Raw genomic sequence first — 24,440 nt, forward strand, 5'->3', positions numbered from 1 at the left:
CCCAATAAGGTGAATTATTAATTGAGGGAATCATTAGGGTTTTTCCTAATGATCAAAAATCCTCTCTGGAAAAATTATTATGGTCAGTGCTTTTGTACCTGGCTGTCAAGGGCCTCTCAATCCCACTGCTGGAGAATCTTGTTCAACGAGGTAGTTCTTGTTCAGCAGTGGGAGTGGGACGAACTAGAAGACACAACAGCAGTACAGGTGGCCCATTCCTCTAAAGACTTCTGAATTTGGCTGATAAAATGCATCTGCAACCACTTTCTCAGAATAAAACTAAACTGCCTGGAGTTGATGGCCAAGTATGTGGAAGGAAGTGTTCACAGAGAATGAACGAGAGCAAAGACATCTTCAATGCATCAGCATTTCTTACACCCATCACTAGTTTCTTTCCATGCAGCTTTTATTCTCTTGGTTGATACCAATTGTACCTTTCCTGTAGTTTTTTTGTGAAGCAAAGATTTGTGCATTGGTTGCCCCCTGGCTGCTCTTGTTTATAACATGCTGCCATGATTCCAGATTCGTGCTTCTGCTTCTAGTGTTCCTGTTAGAAAAGGTGTGACTTTTTTACAGCAGATGATCATCTTCTCCCTGGGGTTCTCCTGCAAAGCAAAAAAAAAACCCAGACATGAGGCTAAAGGTTTTGTTTCTGAACAACGGGAAGAGGTCATCCAACCTGACTCCAGTGTACTCAGACTGCACCAGTCCTGGAGGTGCTGTGACTTAAAGGTTTGCCATAATGCACTTGGATGGATTTTTTTTTGCCCAAGATAATTAAAGGAAGACAGACTGGAAAGATCCTGCCATTTCTGTAGGCAGAAGCACACTGCACCGCTTCCTGAGCTACATGACACTTTTTAAAATAGACAATGCAGAAGGACTTTGTGATTACTGCTATCAAGAAGTAATGAATGCCTGAGAACAGGGTAGCATGAGGAGATTAGCAAAACTGCCAACTGGGTGTGCAGGATCTGACCTTCAGGACACTGGTAATTTAAGAGAGGAAGGCCTGTGTCATAGATGGTGAATATTTCATGCTGAATACGTTCTGGGACCTGTTTTTCTCAATACCTCATTGCAACTGCTATTTCACAACAAAAGCAAAAGCTACAATGCATTTTTGATGTCCTAATGATGTTGTTTGGTTGATTGATAAGTTAAAGATCAGCCCTATTTGATTATCAGCCTTTTCCATAAGGGTTCAAGCTAGCTCATTTAGAAAGGAGCTGCAGAAGAGTTGCAGTAACTATAGCAAGTGGAGAAGCACAAAGCAACAGGCCTCTCAAGCCCCTTCTGAAACTGAAGAATTAAGCAGGTTACTGCCCCTTCCCAATGCTTTTGATTATCTTTGACATCATAAACTCCACCCTGGCAGCTGTGGTTCCAATGGGTTGTGTCCTATTGGAAAGCACAACTGTTCCCAGTCTATCACTGATGGTGCAGCTCATGTCAAAGCTCACATCATGACATGATGCAGCTCATGTCAAAGACCAGCAGTTTTATATCAGGACTTATACAATAGCAGGCCACTGATCATGAGTGAGCATGAAAAGCACATACAGTCTCTTGTATTAGACTTCTTAATGCTTCCCTTTATTCTCACTCTGTTTCCTTCTCACCCAGGGGATAAATTAATATTTTATGAGGATATGTCTGTGCTTCAGGCATAAGGACATACCTACAGAGTAGAACAGTCAAGAGAGGCAAAAAATTCAAAGAACCATGAACACTTGGCTCACTTCTTTTCTAGGACCTGCTGAAGCAAAATCCTGGAGTGTTTGCTTGATTTTAACACCTCAACAACCACCAGAAGAGATCTTTCTCCCAGCAATGTCAGCAGTAGGAGGTAACTGAAGGACATAATACAGCAGTGTTTTCAAGGAAAACTTGTTTTCAGACACCTGCTGAGCACCATTAATACATTCATTCTGGTTAGGCTAACACAGTCAGTCAAGCATGGACTTCCAACAGGGACTGTTCTTCTCACTGACGGGTGCTGAGGATGCTTCTATCATCTTTGAATATAACTCACTAACGAACATTTCCGGTTTGCTTCAGCCCCAGAAAAACAGCACAGGTAATTGACCTGCACAACAAGAAAATAAGGTAGACACTCAAGGTGCCAAATAAAATAAAATAAAATACATTGAAGACATTTCAGCAACTAGCTCTGGATGACCTCACCCAAACTGTGCCAGAGCTCGGTTTTGGTGGAGCTCTGGAATGTGTTTGGACCTATTTTGCAGACTGCATCTGAGCAGCATGCAAGACATTCTTAACCAAAGAAAAGGAGAGGTGGTTACATGTTTCCTGTTGCTCTGAAAACCTTCCAGTTTCTCTTGCATCAGCAGACACCTCAACAATAAAATAGCTTTGTGGCTTTGTCAATTATGTGAGTCCCCTCCTTTGAGGACTTAGGGAACAAGGAGGAGTCCTTGTCCTTGCTGTCTCCCAGTGACATGCCCTATCACCTTAAAGTGACACTATAGTCTTATCTCCTTACTGCATTAAGACATGGTACTTAAAATGTTAGCCACCAAAACTGAGGACTTTCTGTTATGTTGTTCAGGCTTTTTACTATCAATCTACAATCCTCAAGTACAGCTTTCCAATGGCTTTCAGAATCACAAATACATTGTAAGAAAAAGCCCTTTTTCTGTTTTGTAGCATTTAAAGGTAAGCAATTTATCATGTAAAAGTCAAAAGGTAAGCCTTCCTGATGTCTTTTAGACCAATGGAAACATTCCAGACAATAACACTTTTTGTTTCCTGTGCTGATGACGTAGATGTTATGGCAGACTGCAATCTAAGCCACCTGCAGTAACCATTTAATGCTTTAATTTTTTCCATTATATGTAATTTGGGTCTTCTGGACAAGGAAGTAGGGAGCGCATGGATAACCAACATAGCTAAAAGCTTTGCAATTAGCCCAGTACATAGTTCAGTGCAATTAACATTAGAATGAGTTTGGATTTATATTTTTTTTAGCCAGATCCTGAAAGACCAAGCAGTACATCACTTTTAAAACAGTTCAAGCACCATGACAGTCTCAAAATTCCCATTGCAATGGAGAAACTCTTGGAGTTTCTGGAGAAGTAGGTTTCTTTCCACTAACATCAAGGCAATTATAGTTGCCCTGATAGTGTCACAGCAAGTGTGGGGAGAAGAATGAGGACCTTTGTGACCTGCCCATTTGAAACCAAGGTCAATTTATGAGGTTCTTCTCACCCTAAAATCCATGGGGAATTAGGAAGTTTTACTCAAAAAGTGAAGTAATAAAACAGAGACTTGTTAATCATCTGACCCTCTACCCTGTGCCACACACAGAGATAAAAGTCTTAGAAAGAAAAGAAGTTAATACATGCCAAGGTGGAACATATGGACACATCTGGGCACTCCTACCTGATTTTTCCTTCAAGATGGTTCTGCATCCAGGATGCTGGCTCCTGCTGGCAAGGTAGCAAAACTCCTTATACAGCATGTGGGAAAATTAGATCCCTAAACAGATCTGTGGATTCTTTTACAGGAGCCCTGTAATTTCTAAACTCACACAGAAATGACAAGACTGTCCTTTTTTCCCTCCTGAGGCTGACCAATCCTGCTAAAAGCAATAAAAGTTATCAGCAAAACTTTCAGAAGCAATGCTAGATACTGTTTAAATATTTTGCAGTATTAATAAGGGAAAAAAAGGAAAAGGCGCAAGTTCATGAAATGTCATGGTCCAGTTAAAAATATGAAGCAATACACAAAGATACAGCACTCACATAGCTCATAAAGGAACGTTCTGTGCCCTCATTCTGAGCATAACCTGGGATCCACCTGAGGTTGTATAAAATGCCTTTTTTCCAACTTGCCACAGCATCCCACAGTTATTCTCTTTGTAATACAATTGATTGCTTAGCTGCAGCTGATGCTCTGCTTTTATATACTGTGCCCCGGCTGCTGCAGCCTTCTCTTTTCCCCACAGAGCATCCTTAATTAAATTACTCTGCATTGTACCCAGACTGCAAAGGGATGGGGAGCTAGAGCTAGTGCACAGCTTCAAGCGTTCAAGCAGGAGGAAGCCAGAAACACTGGTTTGTCTGGACAATGGTGCAATCCCCATGCAGTAAGCATGGGTCCTCCTGTGGGATAGCCTACAACCACAGAGTACACAGTAGACAGAGTAGTTACCAACTAGCAGAACATCAGTCTCAGGAAATGTCTCATAATGGAAAATAAAAATCCTTGGAAAAGACCTTTTCCAGGTTTAGTAAGGACCTGCTGGAAGAAGGCAGCTACTCAGGGTGACTCAGGGTTACCACAGGCAAGTTTAGGTCTGCTAGCTCAGCCCATTTATTGGACTTCTGGATGCAAAGCTGAACTGATTTGCACTGATTCATATTAACTTCTTGAGTAATGCCCAAACACACCTGGGAGGTTCAGTCTTATGACCTAAAACATCCTGCCCCATTCTCTTCCACCTCCAAATTTCCAGTAACTGCTCTTGCAAAAAATAGGACTGTATTGCTTGAATTTTAATAGGAGGCTTCTCAGAGTGGGACAACTCTGTAGATTAAAAGGTTTCTCAATGAAATGAGAATTGAGATAAATGAGCGTGAACTCATCAACTTAATCAAAATAATAATTTGGTCATATTGCAATTCAAACAGAAATAACTTCCAGTATCTGAAGCAGTAAATAATTAGAATCATAGAACCTACTTCCCTCAAGTGGCACCTGATTGCATGTGGCATTTCACGACATGGACTCAAGTTGATGCAGAGACTCAAATCCCAATTTATTACAACCAAGCCCTTTTTATCCCCCTGTTCAGTACTTTCCCAACCTGCACATGCATACAATGCTCAATCTCATTGGCCCCTGTAAAACTCTCCAGGTAAATAGTCCAATCACAGTGCTACAGACCCTCTCACAACCCCCACATCCTCCAGCCTTCAACGCCTCAACTCATCGCCCCAGGGCTTGTCAAAGCACCAAGGCCTCAGAGCTCATTCCCAAACCGTTCTTCATGAAAATCTTACCGCCTTCACTCCCCACAATTGCATATCAGGAAAACAGGCCACCCAGGAAGCGGTGGAGTCCCCATCCCAGGAGTTATTTAAAAGACACGTAGACTGGGGACACAATTTAGTGGTAGAATTGGCAGTGCTAGGTTAATGGTTGGACTCAATAGTCTTAATGGTCTTTTCCAACCTAAGCGATTCTATGACTCTGTGATCTACAGAATATGATGGTTACAAAGGGTGTTCTGAAAAGCAATAAAAGCAATCCTGAGTATTTTTTAAAGAGCAGGGGAGAACAGAGGAGAAATAAATTCATCAGACCTAAGATGAACTTACCACACACATAAAATAAACTTCACAATCTGATCATCACATAAGATTCATCACAATGGAAAAAAATAATTAAGCCAATGCGCATATCAGACTCTGAATCAAGCAATTTTGCTGGGCTAAGCCTAGAATAAAAATGATCTTGTCTGTGTGTGACTAAAGGTTACTGCTCTTACAAATCAAATGGAAAAATGTATTCATCAAAAACATATCTATTAGCTTCACAATAGTAAGCACTCTGTGAATCCAAAGAAGTTTCTTAGGAATAGGTAATGCTGAAGGCTTACCCAGAAACTAGATAGCTGCTAATTTTCAGAAACAATTACTCAATTTGCTAGCAAATATTTCTTCCTGCAGTGCTTTGGAAGAGAGGGTCAATTCTACTCACTCACTCATGTCTGTTTTTGCAGCTCTATATACTTAGGTATTTTTAATTTTCTGGTAACTTCTCTTAATATAATTTTGGAGATTTTATTAAGTATTTCATATAGCAACCCATTGTAAGTCAATCTCCAACATAATGTATTATTATTTTATATGCATCTTCAGCTCAAAAGTATTTCAATAAAGCTCTAAAAGCAGTGGCAAAGACAATACACTGTGTTGTGCATCACCATGGCAATGCTTCAGAAAATAGCTTTGATTTGGGGTCAGAAAGACCAAACATTATAATAGATTGAAAGGACAGAGTTCACCTTGGTACAACCTAAAACTATCATGGTCTAACTATCATGTTCTCATTTTTTGAGATGTGCCCAAAACAGCAAGATTCAGGCAAGAAGAATGCCTGTTGATGCTAAAGTGACTCAGACCTTCAGTAAACAGGACACATTCAGAAAGTCTATGAGTAGGGGTAAGGTCCATTTTCCCAGAGCCAGTCTTTTGAAGTTTAAGCCAGCCTATATCAAAAGGCAGGATTATATTTCAAAAGAATACATTTTTATGGATCATCTGTTGCTTCATGTATTACTTAGTGCTTCACTTAATCCTCAAATTGTGTAACTGGACTACTTTACGTGATTATAGTAATATCTATCCCTACAGCTAAGTAAACTGAGATAACAGAGGTTAAGCATTTCTCTCAAGACAGTGAAACCTGGATGAGACTTTGATTCATAAACCTGTGTGCTCCCTGTGGACAGCATTGCCCTAAGCATTGCCATACTGCAAGTGAATAGCTTACATAGATGTACGGAGCTGGCACAACACTTGCACCAGCTTCACGTTGTGTTTCAGCTAGTAGAGCCCTGATCCTGGGGTTGGATAGCTAGATCACCAGGCATAAAAGCAGCTTTGGGTCCTGCCAGCTCAGAAAAGCCTGGTGCAAATGATCCTACATTCACAGTTAACATAACCACATATATCTCATACCTATCTGCTCCTACCAATGTTGATATGTCTTCAATCTGGAATCCAGAATCCCACACTTATACATGGAGAGTAGCTTTGGGATTGGATCTTTTGTAGGGCTGCCTGGCCCAACACTCAGTCTCAACAACAAAGCCAACCCTTTATTCTTTAATTTCAATAAGCCCCCAGCCCCCACATGTGTTATCAGACAACATGGTAAAGTTTTCAGAGGACATTCTTTGAGTGAGTACAATCTCAAATGGAAAACACAATTAAACGGCAAAAGCAAATAGAGTACTGTCACCTAACTGGGGATCAAATTAGGCCCTTCAGCTTGAGAAGTGCTTATGATACATGTTTTCACTCACTATAAATCCATACAGGTTTAGAATTTTTCAGTTTTCCTCATTAGCTGTAACTCAAAATTGGGTGATTCACTGTCTTTACTATGGATCTATAGTGTATCTCAAGAAAGCTGCTTAGCCTTTATTTGCTTCTGCATCTATAAAAGAGGGTTAAAGATTTTACCCATCTTTAAAGAGTGTCTTCAGAATTACAGGTGCAAAGGCTATTATTTATTATATTATTATTATATATTAGTTGGCAGCTGGGCTTAAACCAAGACAATGTTATAGTAAGTGCGGTTATGGGAGAAGGCTGTGAAACGGTTCTTGCTTTGTTTGTGAAAGTCATTTTCCTCCCTTAGAAAATAACATGTTATATTTGAAACTTTTGATGTTCAATTTAAACAAACGGTTTCTTGATCAAGAGCAGTTTTGCACAGTTTGCTTAACATCCATCGCCCTTTCCTGCCAGTCGCACTAGTGAGCTTCTCCACCTGGTGGAATAGAAGAGAGTGACAGCTGTGTCTGGCTGCAGTACAAGAAAGCTGGGCTTTTTCTCTTCAACATTCAAGGTTTGACAGAGAGCAATTACACCATTACCATCACAAATTGTTTGTCTGGCTACCTTCCAAATTGAGGGAACCACGGCATAAAAGACTAGTGTATCTTGCAGACCTCTACATTAAGGAATTAATTTAGTCTTGCTGCCAAATTAGCTATGCAATTATATGGTAATACATCATGTCATAGAGGACTGCAAAGTTATTTATATGACTGAAACAACATGATGCACATGTTCAACAAAACAACAAGCAAAACTTCTTAACTAACCTCCTCTACTAAAACACCCACTTTCTTTGCTGTTATCCCTTCTGAGGGCTGAGATTAACTATGCAGCTGAAAACTTAGGGGAGATGTGGGTTTGGGAATTCGGAAGGCTGAATCGCAGAAGCGTTCAGACTGGAAACTGCTCAGGAGAGTGCACTGGAGGGAAGCACCAGAAACCACATCTAGGCTCTGCCCACACTACACCTGGATCACTTACAACAGCCAGGGGCTATGCAGAGAGTCAAGAGGTGACAAGAGTGGGTGAAGAGAATAAGAACACAGCTGCTAAATGACTCAGTGCTGCAGCCAGTACCTGCACAGAACATAGCAACAAAGTGGATGTTTTGGTAGAGGGGGCTAGTTGAGAAGTTTTGTTTCTTGTTTTGTTATTGATTGTTTGGTGTTTTTAAATCACAGATAATTTCTAAAAAGGAAAGTACAAAACCAAACAAACCAACCGACTGCTGGTGGGGTCAGGCTGGGTGGAAGAAACCCAGAGAATATTTCTTTCTTCTTTCTGCCTCATCTCTTAAGGTAACTTCACCCCTTGATTCAAAGAAACAGTCATCTTTTCAAGTTTAGTGAAATTCCTGCCTTCTCTCCCCATGGCTATTGACTGGTCTCTCTTCATGGGAAGGATCCCACTTCAAAACCTCTTTTGATTCTTCAATGCCATGCCCAGGGCACCAAACATCACTGTGCCCCATCATCAAGTGTCTGTTGTTCTGTGCAGACAGATTGGTAATCAAGGAGTCACTGGCACAAATTTCTCTCTAGGTAGTCACACAAGTGATTTTTAAGCAGAACTGGCAACTTGCTAAGGTCAGTTTTGTCATTACAAGTGTACACGAGTACAGGTAGCACAGGAAGAAGGGTATAAGAACTGGATGCAGAGGAGGCAGGGAGTCATGATTCAACAGTTGCATCCCACTTACGTGTTCTTTTATGGTTGCTTAAATTAAAACCTGGTAAAGACATGAAGTGAGAAGAATCCTCTGTTTACGTTAGTTTAGTGCTGGGATAGTTGCCCTTAAAGAACTAGTGCAAGTTTTCATCAATGCAAGATGAAAATCAAACACAATAGACAAAGGAACAACTGATCTACAAGCAAGACACGGGAGAATTCATCAGTAATATTTAACTTCAGCTTGAGGGTGATTCAGATCCGGAATACATAAAAGAGAGATGTCAAGTCAGAAAAAAAAAAAAAAATTACATTAAAATAATCACTGGTTCTTCCAAAAGCTTACAGTGTTTCTCAGCAATTAATTCCTTTGTAAGTTTAAAAAAAAAAAAGAAAAAAAAATCAAGCTTTAACGTGATAAGAATTACTTTCAGCAGTGTGTAAAGCTAGGAAATGGAAGTAATTTTAAGAGTACTTCCCAGGCTACATTCTCATCCAGATGCCTCAAATGAAACAGGAAGCTTCTCACTCATTCACGTTAGCTCTGGAAAACAATGATTTATTTCATGCTCTGCAGGACTATGACTTCTTCATGGAAAAGCTAGGACCTGATACAAGCTCTGCTGTGAAGACAGATGTAGGAGCAGAAGACCTGTTTCCTCCCGCAAGATATTTTAGGCACACCGAATATCAGTAGTAAACTGCTTCTTCACCTTACTTATTCCATTATAAATGAGTGGCTGTTTGTCTGGTTTCTGACACTATGGGAATGCTGACAAATCCACTAAATCAAACATTTCTATCTAAGGCCAAAAGGGAAAGAAAGAAAAACCTTATTAGATCCTTGAAAACAAATATGAGGGCATGCAGTCATGTAAGGTTTGGTTATTTCCAGTTAAAGCTGTTGGGCTGGTTCACAGATTTTGCTAACTGCCCTCAGCACTCAGATTACCAGCTCTCTCTGTTCCTTGGTCTATTGAATGTTAAAACCCCAGAGATTTTGCAAAACTTAAGTTCTAACATCAAATATCAGAAAATGCCATTTTAATCATGATAGAACTGATGAAACAAAAACAAAATTTAAAATCAACAGATGTCAAGCTATGTTAGGTGAGCGTCTGCTCATTTTGAACATTAATACAATTCCAAAATGCTCATTCCATAATTATTATTTTTTTAAGGGAAAAAAGAGAAAAAGTTAGGTTAAAACTAACAGCCAGATGCACCCGCCTCAGCCTGCTACTTTGCATTCAGTTAACAAAGCAGCTGGAAAGCCCATCTAAATGCATGGTAAAGCAGATTTCCTTCTGCTTTGCATCCCCTGAGCAGTCCAAAGCAGATAGGGGTTTTTTTTAATTTTGAAACTGTTCAATTAACTTAAAATACCCTGCTCATTCCTATGTGAAGTCCTTTCTGTTCTAGGAGACTGGCTTTTTGTATTCAACTCACTGTATTTAAATAGTGCAGCTAAAGATCAGCTTATAACAGATGAACCACTACTAGGTCATTAGCAACTGTATCTCCTAAAGTTTGCATTGAACTCCAAATTGGTTCATTCAAACATAATTAATCATAAAGGAAATTGGTGTGTTTCTCCTTCACCTTCCAGGCCTGGTGGTAACACAAGTGTGCATGTGTTAAGCCAGGACCTCAACAGAAAAAACACAGTGTGAAAGTGTCAGCTGCCTTCCACAGGAGTCTGAGCCAAAGGCCTGAAGGTACAGTCAGGATTCTGAGGCTCAGTCACTACCAGATAATTAGTCTTTCATTAAAGTTCAGCATCTGCATATTGAATTAATTCTCTGAAGCAGGTTGCCAGCAAGAAATTACCCCACATCCCCACTTTGAAACAGCAGGGTGAGAGCAACTCAGCATGATAAACAGCCCAGAGTTCACATTATAAAGCCAACTTGGTTTTTCTTAAATAACAATCAAATTTCATATGAATGAGGAAGCAACTAAGTTCAAAATATAACAGTGGACAAATCTTGTTTCTCTTTTTACAGACACCTAAATACTGCTATAAAGTACCTGCTCACCAATTCTTTTTATATTATATGCTTTAGGAAATGTGCAAAAAGTCACCAGATTCTTCTGAGGGTCAATGAAACATCTGCCTGAGAGCACACAGTAGTCTTATAATATGGTTTAAGAAAGAAAGTGAAGAAGAAACCAGAAGACAGATGTGTTAAACAGACTTCCTCCCACAGTCACTCAAAAAAAACCCAGTAGTCATATCTTCAACAAATTTACAGGAAGTTCAATATCTTCCCTGTTGGACATTCTTTTACCCTCTGTCCTGGGTTCAGCTTTAGCAGTCATTTTTGTCTTTCCCAGTAGCTGGTGCAGTGCTGTGTTTTTTACTTTAGCCTGAGAGCAACACTGATAACACGCTGATGTTTTTAGTTGTTGCTAAGTAATGGTTATTCCAATCAAGGACTTTTCAGTCTCATGCTCTGCCAGTGAGAAGGAGCACAAGAAGCCAGGTGGAAGCAGAGACAGGACACATAACCCAAACTAGCCAAAGAGGTATTCCATAACACAGCACATCATGCCCAGCATAGAAACTGGGGGGAGTTACCCAGAAGGCCCAAATCACTGCTCGGGTCAGGCTGGGTATCAGTCAGCAGGTGGTGAGCAGTTGTATTGTGCATCACTTGTGTTTATTTTTTTCTTTTCCTTTTCCCCTTTTAGTTTTATATTCTCTTCCCTTGTTATTTCCCTTATTATTATCATTGGTGGTAGCAGCAGTGGTTTGTGTTATACCTTAGTTACTGGACTGTTCTTATCTCAGCCCGTGGAATTTCTATTCTTTGGTTTCTCCTCCCCATCCCTCTGGGTGCAGAGGGTTGGAGGGAAGAAGAGGGGAAGTGAGCAAGCAGCTGAGTGGCTCTGAGTTACCGGCTGAGCTTAAACCATGACACCCTCCTAATATACAAATGCTCCAATTGCAATATAAGGTTGGCACCTTGTAGTCTACAGCAGGAAACCACAAGCTGGACAATGTGGGATTTTTTTAATTTTCAGTATTTTTCCTAATAACAAAGGTTCCTTCCTTCATTTGGAGCACTGCTAACTACAAAAATAAAAGCATGCAACACAGGTTCTAACTTGTGAGCACATCTGGTGGCTGCCTCAGAAATGCAGTTCAGATGTTGATAACGAGTTAAAAATAACATGGGTTATGAGGGAAATTATTTCAAATTTTATCTTCAGTCAGTGCCACATAGAATAATCAGGAGATTATTTTTAAGCATTTTTTTGTAAGCTCCAGGGACTTATGCAAGAGCTCCTATTGTTAACCTAGATGGAAACCATTCTTCTAGCTAGCATTTTACATCATTAACAAAAAAAAAATCTATTGCTGAGCATGAATATACAGCTTAGAATTTCAATTTGATTGTTATTGTCCACTGAAGTACATCCTGTGAACTGATTATGACCTCGTTCCTTAAATAAAGATCTGAAAGGTCCCGAGTTTTTTTTAAGCATCTCTCGCAGCACACGCTGAGTTTGCCACAGGGTCAATTGCCCTGTCTGGCAACAACCCATACTTAGGCAATGGTAATGTGTGCTCCCAGGGTTGCAGTTTTATATCTGTTCCGTTGTAAAAGGGAAACTTCTGAACTGAGTGAATTCTTGGCTCAGCTCCAGACTGGTGGCAGTGCTCAATGCAGAACAGGTCAAACAAGCAGGCAGGGGATGCTGCCTGCATGGCTGGGTGCACAGACAGAAGCTGGGCATAGCCAAAGCTGCACCTCTGCAGTGACAGTCCTGATGCCTAGGGAGAACATCCTATTCCAAGGGAAACAGATGTAAGAGGATTGGGTGTCATAAACTCACGACTATTTCTTTCCAATCTCACATGTGTAAAGTTGCTTATAGGTGACTCAGAAAACGTATTAGGTAAGTTATTGATCTGGGGTCTATCAGCTCCTTAAAATCAGTGTCTGCCAATGGCGTGTGAGAAAGTCTATTCAGGCATCACAGCTGGATGATGCTGTCTCAAGGGGTAAAAGACAGCTGAGCTGGTTCATAATTAACATTCCCAGTTTCTATTAATTTCGACATAGTCAGCACTGATGATGATATTGCACTGGAACAACAGTGACCCACTTCAAAATGACACCAACAAGGCATCTTTCAGATCTTGTTGAATTAATCATTTACATTTCCTGCTAAACACTATTTCCTGGCAGCCTGTAACAAGATTCTCAGATCGATTCTGCCCCCTGTTCCCACCACACAGGCTGGTTTGCTCCCTGTTTGTTCCCTTTTGGTTTATATGCCAGTTTGTTATTCTAGGGTATCTGTGAGTGCTGAACACTCTGGTTTGTTACTCCAGTGCCATCGCCTCAACTTCAAAAAGCACCAAAGAGTTTATCTTTTCTTTTCCTCCTAAATTCCTGACTTTATGCTGATAACAAAAAGGAAGGAAATGATCTGAACTAAGCCCGAGCTCTTTTTGTTCACTGAGAATTAAATACAAATATTAAATACTGTCTTAGGAAAGAGTGCAGTGTGCATCAATACAGTTCCTCCACACATAAAATAAAAATAGAGCAGAATTATAAATGTTCATATAACTTCCATCTAAAAAGTGTTCACCTGTCACAAGTACTTATAAACACTTCACCTCTAACAAAAACAGTATTAAACATCTACGTGCACCATTGTCTCAGTGTGTGAACTGCTTCACGCTAGCTTTTAGGATCAATTATTTTGTAATAAATCAAAAAAGGTGTTCATTTTTCTTTCATTTTTTAAATAGCTTTTAATGCTATTCCCATGGAAACTGCTTACAACCACTTGTCTAATGTTTGTGGGTTCAAGCATTATCCAGGTACAACTCCAAATCCCATAGGCTGCACCAAAAACCTGAATTCAAAAAGGACTGTTACCAGCAATTGATAAACACTGGTATTCATTTACTCTATGAGTCAGCATGAAACAGAGCTGCTTAACGTAGTAAGTGTTTAGCAGACAATGTATATTGTTAAATCTTTCTATCCAATGCAATTACTTTGCCTGCACTACTGTGAGACACAGATGAAGGCTTTTCTAGTCATAGGCAAAATTAGGTTTTGTAACCACAAAGATGAGAAATAGTTTATTTTCAAACCAGAAAATTTCAGGTTCACTTTGGCAGCAGAGTAGCTTCTCCAAAACCATAGTCTCTTGGTTATCTATCCGTGATGCATGTTGCATTTATTAAAAATCTGATACTTCACAAACAACTGAGAACAAAGCAGGTGCTGCTTGTTTCTGATTGTTAGCAAAGCCGTCAAGATTCTCAGGGGTTCAATACATCTGACCCCCAATTAGAAGCAAAATGGTCTACCAATTTATTATTTTTCTTAATTATCTCTTTCTAGAAGGCAGGAGGCCTATTAGTATGTGGGGGATGATGTACCATGGAAGCCACTGAGGGTTTCCATAGGCCTGAATCTGCTGTTACAGCAGACTGATAATTAAGGCTCAGATCACTCTTTGATTTATGGCGGTTTTATACTACTGCAACACTATTCTCTTCACTGAATTGTATCCAGTGTTATCAGGTTGAGTTTCTTTAGGAGTTTCTGTAATCAGGTTATTTTTTAAAGCTCATCCAGGCTTCTGGAATAAGAGGATCTATTCATAGACAGCTTTTCTTCTAACCTTCCCCTTTCTTCACAGTTTGTTGTTGCTGTTGTTTGCTTCTTTTTTCCTTTGAATGCTTAAAAACCTTTGTACAACATCGAAGATCTGTACTGTTTTCTGTTTTTCAGCTCTGCTTTCCAATGCCCCATTTAGATTCACATTGCTAGATCTCCTTCTCTCCCATTTTACAAACTCTGTGTTTACAACAGTGTAACTAAGAATTGCCTCAGTAAGCTCAAATGAGTAGTCTGTAATAAACAGATAAACTTGCTAAACCCATGAATAATAAGTGAATTCTCACGTACTATCCCATAGGATAGCAAATAATGAGGAATGTCTTATACATTATTAATAAGAAATAATGAATAATTGGAAGTAATACAGCAGAATGGCTTTCCTCCTTCTTTCCCTAGGGCTGAGGATACCTTCTTAGCCCTCCATCCTCTAGACTTGCTACTGTACCAGATCATATAGGGTGGTTCTTCCAAGTGTATTTTGGCAACTGGCTGCACATCAGAGAACAAGTAAAGAACTTTCTGCAACAGTAAAAAAACATTCAGCAATTTAATTTATATTTCCATATTCTCAGCAGATATGCTTACACTTGGCAGCAGCTCTAAGAGTTATTAGAAGTCAGATAGCCACATTTGCATGTCATTTGGCCTGAAATAATACAGCTTTTTTCTCAGCAGAGCTCATTAGTTCAGCACATAACAGTTAACATGACTTCTGGTTATCCTGAAGCCCTAGAAGCTTGGACTTCTCTCAGTAAAATGTGCTGTAGGCCTTCTCAATGGAAAAAATCTCACTGTTTTCTGTGCCTGCGGTGGTTTAAACCCAACCATGCAGCTCATTCACTCACACCCCCCCTTCTTTCCCTCACCCTGCTCCTGGAGGGATGGGGAGGAGAATCAAAAGAATGCAACTCCCACGGGCTGAGATAAGAACAGCCCAGTAACTAAGGTATAACACACATCACTACTGCTACCACCAGTAATAATAATGATAAGGGAAATAACAAGGGAAGAGAATACAAGACTTCACCACCTGCCGACCGATAACTCCCCTCACCCTGCCCAACCGAGCACCGACCGATACCTAGTCCAACCCCGCAGTGCCCTAGCCCTTCCAGCTAACTCCCAGTTACATCCTGGGCATGACGTGCTGTGGTATGGAATACCTCTTTGGTCAGTTTGGGTCAGGTGTCCTGTCTCTTCTTTCTCCTGGCTTCCCCTCCTCCCTGGCAGAGCGTGAGACTCACAAAGTCCTTGGTCAGACCAAACATTTGAGTGTTATCAGCTCTGTTCCCAGGCCAAAAGTCAAAACACAGCACTGCACCAGCTACTAAGAAGGAGAAAAAAATGACTGCTACTGCTAAACTCAGGACAGTACCCACACAGCATGAGGTGCAGGATGCTTTTTTCCTAATGAGAACTAGGGAGTGATGAATGGGGACTGGCTGGTGACTGTTACATTTCCCTAACAGAACTCAGTGGCCAACAAAACCTACACCCTCTTTGTTCCAGGGCAGCTGGCTGCATGACTATTATTGAATTAACCACTTTGCAATAGCAAGATTTCAGACATGGTTTAAACCAAACAATAAGTCATAACTGCATTGCACAAGCCAGCTCCCAAAACCAGCCCAGCTGTGAAAAGTCAGCAGTGCCATCCATTGACTAAACTTTGTAAGGCATGTGCTTGGCAGGGGAGAAATATCTATCAGTGAACAAGCAACATCCCTCAGTGCTGCTTTCTTGCTATTTCAGACAATTTCCCAAAGAAAGCCTGTATGGACTCTGGTCCCAGACAAGTTCTTACAATGCCTGCTCTCAAGCAACAGCTGCCAGATACGTCAAAAGACTTTACTCATGCAGACAGAACACCTGCCATTACACTTGCTGACTCATGATGGAAGGAGGCTTCTGCCAGCTAACTAGTGTCACAAGAAGAACATGACAAGTCACAGGGTGACCACACACCCAGAGGCAAAGAACAGGCTCTTTTCTCCTATTGAGATCGTGTAACAAGCACCACCATAATGCAACATCAGAACCAGGTAAGGTCATAAAGCTGACAACCCTTTACAAAATGACCATTTATAGTGGTCCTACTTTACCAAATCACACTCAAAAATATGACATAAATATTTTATATTGATAGATTAGGTGCTTTAAATGAATATTCCCCATTAGGGATTGTTAGAAAGGTCAGCAGACCAAAAGGCTGCTTGTAACTGTGGTCTGTAATCTACAATGCTCTCTAGTTATGAGCTCATATTATAAGCTACTCACATCTATTAAATGATTTTACCAACACAACTAATATCATTATTATTTAAGGTTTGATCATTCAAGATAGTTACAATTTTGGGTGTATCTCAAATTCTGGCTGAAAAAAAAAGAAAGAGCAGAAGACACCAAGTGAAGGCAAGCTCTCCTCCTGCATCTGCTCCTCTTCTGGTCTCAGGAAACTTATTGATGCAATTCTTCTGATGCAAGAACAGAGACAAGGCACCAGCATGGGGACCTACCCTTCAGTAAAAGGCTCACTTGTTGCATTGCTCCTGAGTGGTGGCTCTGTAGAGCAGGCAGGAGGTAAGGATCACTTTATCCCCTTTAGCCATGCTCTGAAGGAAGTTCCCAGAAGGTTTTCTTCCTTACGCCCAGTCACATCAGAACGTCTTTGTCAAACTAAAGGTTTATAATCAAAAGCTTCAAGGTAAACTCACTTGCACATATTGAGTATAGACTGGGTGCGTCACTCACTTTAGAAGGACATGTCCCAGCACAGCAGCATAACCACCCGAAAGATGTGGGAACAATTTCCAGTAACCTCATACAAATAGGGGCTAATGACTGTGTTTAGAAATTCACATCGGCCTTTTCTGAGTACGCTGCAGACTGAATATTGCATTGCACTGAGCTGTTTGGCCAGAATCTCATTATGGCATTATGCAGTGAGAGGTAGAAAAGAGGGAATCTGGCCTTGGCTGTTACTTGTTCCGTCTAAATTGGCTTACAATTTGTTTTATTGCAATATTGGTAGGGAGCAAAGGGCAGAAAAAGCTGCACTTGAGAATCTGAGTCATAGGCCTCTACAGCAGAATGTTATCAACTATTTACATGGCTTTTAAGCCTGAAGGGGAAGAGGACAACTGGCTTTTGTATTTGAGAAAACAATTTGAGATTGCTGAACCTTTAGGAAAACAAACATAAAACATGTCTCTTGCTTAATTTTTCCTAAGTTCTCATGAAGCGAATTATGATCAGCACATTATTCAGTAGTGAGTCAACTCAAAAAACAAATCTAAAGGAGTCGATGCAGATTTGAAGGGCTATGGGAATCAGAAGAGGTGTAAAACAGCTTGAGGAGGCAAACCTTCTAAATTTGTCCCCATAATTTTTGACAAATTTCACAAAAAAAAAAAACTTTACCTATTTTAACAGTGGCAGATATTAAAAAGAATTCACAAAACAGCATCATTTTGTATCCCTCTCTGTGTTAGATTCATCATCACAAGGCATTGCACTTCTGCTGGGCTAGCTGTGTTCATCTGGTTTAAAAGTTTGATAGCTTTCTTCCAGAGGTATGGGTCTAAAGCAGACACCTTTCCTCAGAGTGGGCTGCACTGAATGATAAATTAAATAGCCATCTGAAATCTTATCTAAATGCCAAACCCCAGGTACCTGAATGAATTGTTTGCACTTTACTGCAAAACAAATATCAACCTAAGGGTAGAAGATGGTAAACTCTTCACAGACACAAGGAATGGAAACTTTGCTAGATGCTCAAAAAGGTGACTTAAATGGTAAAGCCTGGCTGTCAAACTGTGGGTAGGTATGTGATAACATGTTTCAAGAAACTAACAGTGGGTACAGAAACCATTGCTGCTTCAGATGTAACCCAAGTTAATAGCTCCTGAAAGGTGAGAACAGCCAGTGACTTCCATGAAGTCAGTTGTGTGTCCTCAGTGCAGCAGTATCACGCAGAGACAGAACAAAAGAGGGCAAGAGCTGTTTGAACATGGAAGCCGAGTTACCCTTCATGTTAGGGTGAAACGCATTAGTGGGTGCCAGGGAAGCTGCTTCTGCTGCCACTCCCTTTAGTTTGTCTGTTCTGTGAAAAAATCAACTTCTTGCTTTGCTACCTTCTTGCTTTTCCCACAGCTAGCAGGAGTCATCAGATGGGATTTTCACTCACACATGTCCAAATGGCTGTATATCACACCATCCAAATGAAAAGACATCTCATCAGACTACTGGAGAGGACTCTTGTGGGGAGTAGAATTAATGCTGCTGATTTGTTGTGTCAACTAAGGCACCAATATCCTGAAAAACTATGCTTCCTCCATGAGGAAGAGTGGGACCTTCACTGCTCAACAGCAACAGTCTGTTCGCACATGTGCATGCCAAGGATGGGCACATGAAATCAGCAGCAGATCACATAAATACAAGCAATATGGACATTTTCACTTTTTTTTCTCTCTCTTTTTATTTTACAACCCTTTTTTCTCAACAAGAATAGGGAGTCAAAGAGCAAGATCTGCTTAGCAATTGAAATCATCCTTGTGCAGAGGCTCCCAAGAGCCATCACACAAATTGAAACATTAGCTTTCGGAAGGATTGGAGCTGAAGCCACAGTGAATGAAAGTTCCCACATACCTCCAGGGCCCTGAAATGAAACAGGGCCACACAGCCCCGTTTTCCAAGGATTTGCAGGTAAATAAATCAACTAATTCCTCCTCTGCTGTCTTGTTTGGAGATTTTTCTCACCCTAAATTCCCCTCACAGACAAAAATATCTGGGCTGGCTTCCTTCAGATTTAGCTATCCTAGCAGGGCAGTCTTCTCCCATTGCAATAAAAGATACCAAGATTTAATGATTTTCCACTGGTTTACCTTGAGGAGGAAGATGTCCCTGAAAGGTTAGTACGTAGTTGAGCATTTGTAACACAGAAATTTCTTACTATGTTTGTAAACGGCCAATGGATTCCTCAAATAATAAACAGTCATTTTGTTGTATTTTGCACAGGTACAAATTTTAATTTCAAGGAAATAAAGATCCCTGATATTGCTTTCCTAATATCATTTTAATTCATAGTCATCAACTACCCACATTATCTTCTTAATTTAAACACCTTCGGAACACAATGTGAAAAATCCAATGTACTAAAGAATTAGGCCACTTCAAACTTGTTCACATGCCATGCCTTTAATTTGCTATTAAAAAAAATAAATTAGCTTCTTTTGTGAATGAGGTTCATGATCAGTTCCCAACTTCTCTCATTATATTTATGTACATGGCATTACTAGATTTGTAATAATACTAAACAATATAGCTTCCATCATGCATAAGCAATCAACTCCCACTCTCATATAGGAACCAATTCCTACTTGTTCATTAGAAGGCATTATATCTTGGAACTAGCACATTCACGATCCCTGAATTATTTGTAGATTAAATGATTTGAGAAACGTGTCATGAATTTGCTCTTGTGAAATTTATAAAACTTAGAAGACTTCTAAGATTTATTTGTCATCAAAACATCATTGTAGTTTGACTGAGACATTATTGAAAGTAGACTGTTACTGATTTACTAATCACTTTTACCCTTGCAAATGTATTTAACTCCTGAACTAGCTCATTGCAGGGTCCCACAACCAGCACTTTGGCTAAACCACAGATTGAACAATTCTGCAACATGGATTTCTAGTTACAGAAATCATGTGCTGTAGCATACTTCAGTTCTGTCACTGTGCCTATAGCGCTGTGAAATCAAGAGAGATTTTGACTTCAAAAAGTCAAATTATGGAAGAGAAAGTATTATACAAGGGGTTTATAATAGATATCTTGATAAAGAGTACCCCCTGTGCTACTTCATTATAAGTGCTCTGATAAAAGCATGACAAACATTTCTGACACATTTTATGAGAATGGCCACTGTGGAAAAGTCTTCACCTCCTGGGAATCTGAATGCATCGTCTGGTGATATTTTACTTACTGCCTCTTTGGCAATCTCTCATCCTGATTCCCAGCTTTACTCTTACTGACAATAAACAGTAATTATGCAATAATAACATGAACGACACAAAACCAGAGCAGCACTATCTGGTTGTTGGAAAATTACAAAAGGGAAATAATAGAAAATCTACATAGCAACAGGCTGAGAGAGGAAGACAGGACACAAATGCGGTAGATGAAGTACATTGTCAATCTAAGCCTATTTTCACATAATAGATCCCAAAGCCATCTTGATTTGTGAATTTTGGGATTCATGTCTTGACACACTGTGCTCTTGTTTGAGGGCTGCTGAACACTCTTTTGAGATCTGTAAATATTTTGTCATTTTGCAGCATGCTTTTTTTCCAGTGTGTTTTATATTTAGCAGAGATACCAAAACATTTTAATACAAGTGCCTGTAAGAAAATGAATGACAGAGAAATAAGTACACTTATATGAGATAAACTATTAAAGTGTTACTTGAAAAGTAACATATTATAAAGATTTATATTCTAATTATCAAAGATAAATAGGACAATATGAGGTAATTTTAGAAAAATTAAAATTACTAGTCAGTCGTGCTTGCTAACAACAACAATCATCTCTATTGACATGAAAGATAAATGCACTGTATGAATGTAAGAGAGAAAATCAGTAACCAAAAAGTTAATTTCTCCTTCACATTCAACTGCTTTGCACCCACTCTGGTGGGCACAGGGTTATGTCCTCCCATGGGATCCAGTAAGAACAAGTTACTAGTTACAGCTAGTAAATACGAGTTCAAGGCAGTTCTTTGTTAGGCCTAAAGTCTTGTTCTCCCACTTGTGCCACAAATTAAGTTAGCATATGTGGTGCCCATCTACAAGAATAGATGGAATGAAGATTCAGGGAACTGTAAGCCTGTCAGCCTGGTCTCAGAGCCAGGAAAGGTTATGGAGCAGATTCAATTGAGTGCCATCAAGCAGCACGTACAGGACAATGAGATCAGGCCCAGTCAATGTGGGTTTATGAAAGGCAGGTTCTGCTTGACTAACTTGGTCTCCTTCTGTGACAAGGTGATCCACTGAGTGAGGGTAAGGCTGTGGATGTTGTCTACCTAGACTTTAGTAAAGCCCCTTTGGCACTGTTTCCCACAGCATTCTCCTGGAGAAACTGGATGCTCATGGCCTGGACTGTTCACTGCAGTACTGTTCACTAGCTGGATGGCCAGGTCCAAAGAGTGGTGGTGAAAGGAGTTAAATCCAGTTCCCAATTTGGGGAACACAAGTGGTGTTCCCCATGTCTCAGTGTTGGGGCGAGTTCTGCTTATTATCTTTATCAATGATCTGGATGAGGGAATTGAGGGTACCCTCAGTACATTTGCAGATGACAGTAACTTGGTTGAGAGTGTTGATCTGCTTCAGGGTAGGAAGGCTCTACAGAGGGATCTGGACAAGCTGGATTGATGGGGTGAGGCCAATGTTATGAGGCTCTCCCTGCACTTGCGAACTATCTCCACATTAAGGCATCTTAAGCCCAGGTGTTTGCTTGGTTTTCAATGAGCTTACATCATTTGATGTTTATGGCATTGTTCCTTCTTGCTTCTAGCAAAATCTCCCACTGAGACTTTGGAGACAGCAGCCAGACACATAAAACTGCCAACCATAATGCTTTTATGCCTCGTTAAATGAACTCCTGATCTTTTCTGCATTTGCCCAGGCTTTCTAGAGAGCCAGCAGCAGCATAACACATATGTCACAGGAGAGCAGCCCTGCGTTCTCTACCATGCAGTGGCTCTAATGGGTCTGCCAGACACAGGGAAGTGCCCAGTGCCTGTGTGCAGAGCCCAGTGGTGGTTCATGTCAGTAGAACTCAACTCACGTCTCCCTTACTGAGACCAAAATTAACTTTTGGGATTTTCCTATAATTCATTAAAAAATGATGACAAAATTGGAGTGTGCTATGATTAGAGCATTGCCACATTAGTATCATCTGCCTGCTCAGGTGGTGCTGGTGTATAAATTGTCACTGAAAACACATCAGCAAATTGCTTTGGAACAGTAATAAACATAAATACATGAATATGAGTATGTGAAATTGTGTTCCAAGGAACTACAAAGCACACAGAGAGAGACTGGATTTATGAAGCAAGAACTAAAGGAAATGTAAAACCCTACAACTGGCAGTGCTGTTTATTATGCCCAGAACAGACTCTATTTTAATGCATGCAAAGCTCTCTCCCTCTCTTCCTCCAATACACTCCCTGAAACCCATCTGTTCCATGGCACATTGCACTTAACAAGAGCCACCCACCATGCCATTTCAGCATTGTTTATTCAGTGTTGTCCTGTGCAGTTCCAGCTTGTGCTCCTAAACTGCAAGCTCTTCCAGAGGGAAAACCTATTTATCTGACACAGCGCTCCTATTGTACTCAGCCCTGTATGCTTACATCCCTGCAAAAACGACATGCCTGAAGAGGAAAGGCTTAGACACCAGGAAAAGAGAAGTAATTTACTCTTGGAGCTCAGCATTCAGATGCATTGTTTCAGTACATTAGTGTAGTATTTATCCTCCCCACCCCAGTGAGAAGCCTTGTCTGTGATGGCAAGAAGCCACCATTCCAGAAAACTGCAACCACTGCAGTTATGAAATGTTGGCATTGTGCAGGACGAGGAAGAGTGGCCATGAACTAAACCATGAGGAGTTTCACATCAACATGAGGAAGAACTTCTTTACGCTGAGGGTGGCAGAGCACTGAACAGGCTGCCCAAGGGGTTGTGGAGTCTCCCTCTCTGGAGCCATCCCAAGCCCGCCTGGACATGTTCCTGTGTCACCTGCTCTAGGTGGTCCTGCCTTGGCAGGGAGTTGGACTGAATGATCTTCAGAGGTCCCTTCCAGCACCAATGACTCTGTGAACCATAGGTATTAACACAGTGCAGGTCAGTCTTCCTCCCAAGGAACAAGTGACAAGCTGAAGGGGAATGGCCTCAGGTTGTGCCAGGGGAAGTTTAGATTGAATATTATGACAAATTTTCATCAGCAAAAGGGTTGTCAAGCACTGGAGTCCCCATCCCTGGAGGTATTTTACAGACATTCTGATGTGGCACTTGGGGACATGGTTTAGCGATGGAGTTGGCAATGCTGGGTTAACGGTTGGACTCAATGATCTTAAATATCTTTTCCAACCTACACAATTCTATGATTCTGTGTTCAGTAGCATTAACATTGAATAGCTGGAACACTGCAGAAGGTCTGGAAATCACTGCAGTTATCCTCTGATCCTGAAAATTACCAACCAACCAAAGCCCTGCTCATTGCAATCAAGCTCCCCAGGGCACTGGGATTCACTCCCTCTCCACCCAACATCTCCAGCTCCCCCAGACTGATGTTACACTTCAGTGGTATTTTTAATTCATACTTGTTCTATTGTGGTTTTAATGTAGAAACAAGAGGTAAACGTGAGACTTCTCAGTGCTTGCGGGAAGCTTCTTCTGGTCTTAGAGACGCGATGAACCCTTTGGAGCTGGATAAGCTCTGTGCTTGCACTCTGCCCTGCACCATGAAGTCCTGGCAAATTACCAGAGCTCCTCAAGATAAAGCCGGTAAGGAAATAAACTGCTTGCACCGTAAGCCCAGGCACCGGACCTGCAGCAGCAATGACGCCTTAACCACCTCTCCACTTCAGCGCACACGGAGACCTCGGGAGCACGCTGAAAAGGCGACAGGCACCGCCTCCCCTTCACACTTACAAGACTAAATATCACCGAGGGGAGTGGAAAGGCGATTTTCCCCGTCTACCGAGCTACCTGCAAAGCCACACCGCAAAGCTGCAGTGGTCACCCCCACACAGCTCCCTCCTGAAGGGCTGGGGACTGTTCACCAGCCAAGGTGGGGCAGGGCACTGCCACTGAACACCTCCCTCCCCTCAGAGTACAAGCGGACACTCACTCCCCTCACCGACCACATTCAGCCACCATCCCGCCCAGCGGCGGGCACCCTCCTCCTTAAAGGGATGGATCCTCCTCCTTAAAGGGGTAGCGCCCTTACGCACGCC

At 41.0% G+C, this 24,440-nt stretch overlaps 1 long non-coding RNA gene across 2 annotated transcripts; it reads right to left on the reverse strand.

Moving 5' to 3' along the window:
- Positions 1 to 292: 292 nt before the first annotated feature.
- Positions 293 to 22,830, reverse strand: LOC130597614 (uncharacterized). Of its 2 annotated transcripts, none has more exons than XR_008971817.1 (3): positions 22,700 to 22,830; positions 3,406 to 3,601; positions 293 to 605 (listed from the first exon to the last, which is right to left on the reverse strand). It is a non-coding gene; the product is annotated as an uncharacterized LOC130597614 (long non-coding RNA). The 2 variants fall into 2 exon arrangements; XR_008971818.1 differs by lacking the exon at positions 22,700 to 22,830 and adding an exon at positions 17,137 to 17,201.
- Between the last annotated feature and the right edge of the window lie 1,610 nt (positions 22,831 to 24,440).

Source organism: Pezoporus wallicus, unplaced genomic scaffold (genome assembly GCF_028554395.1).
Source record: "Pezoporus wallicus isolate ANWC-B61680 ecotype Strahan unplaced genomic scaffold, APGP_CSIRO_Pwel_v1 contig_6783, whole genome shotgun sequence".
Classification (NCBI taxonomy): Eukaryota; Metazoa; Chordata; class Aves; order Psittaciformes; family Psittacidae; genus Pezoporus; species Pezoporus wallicus.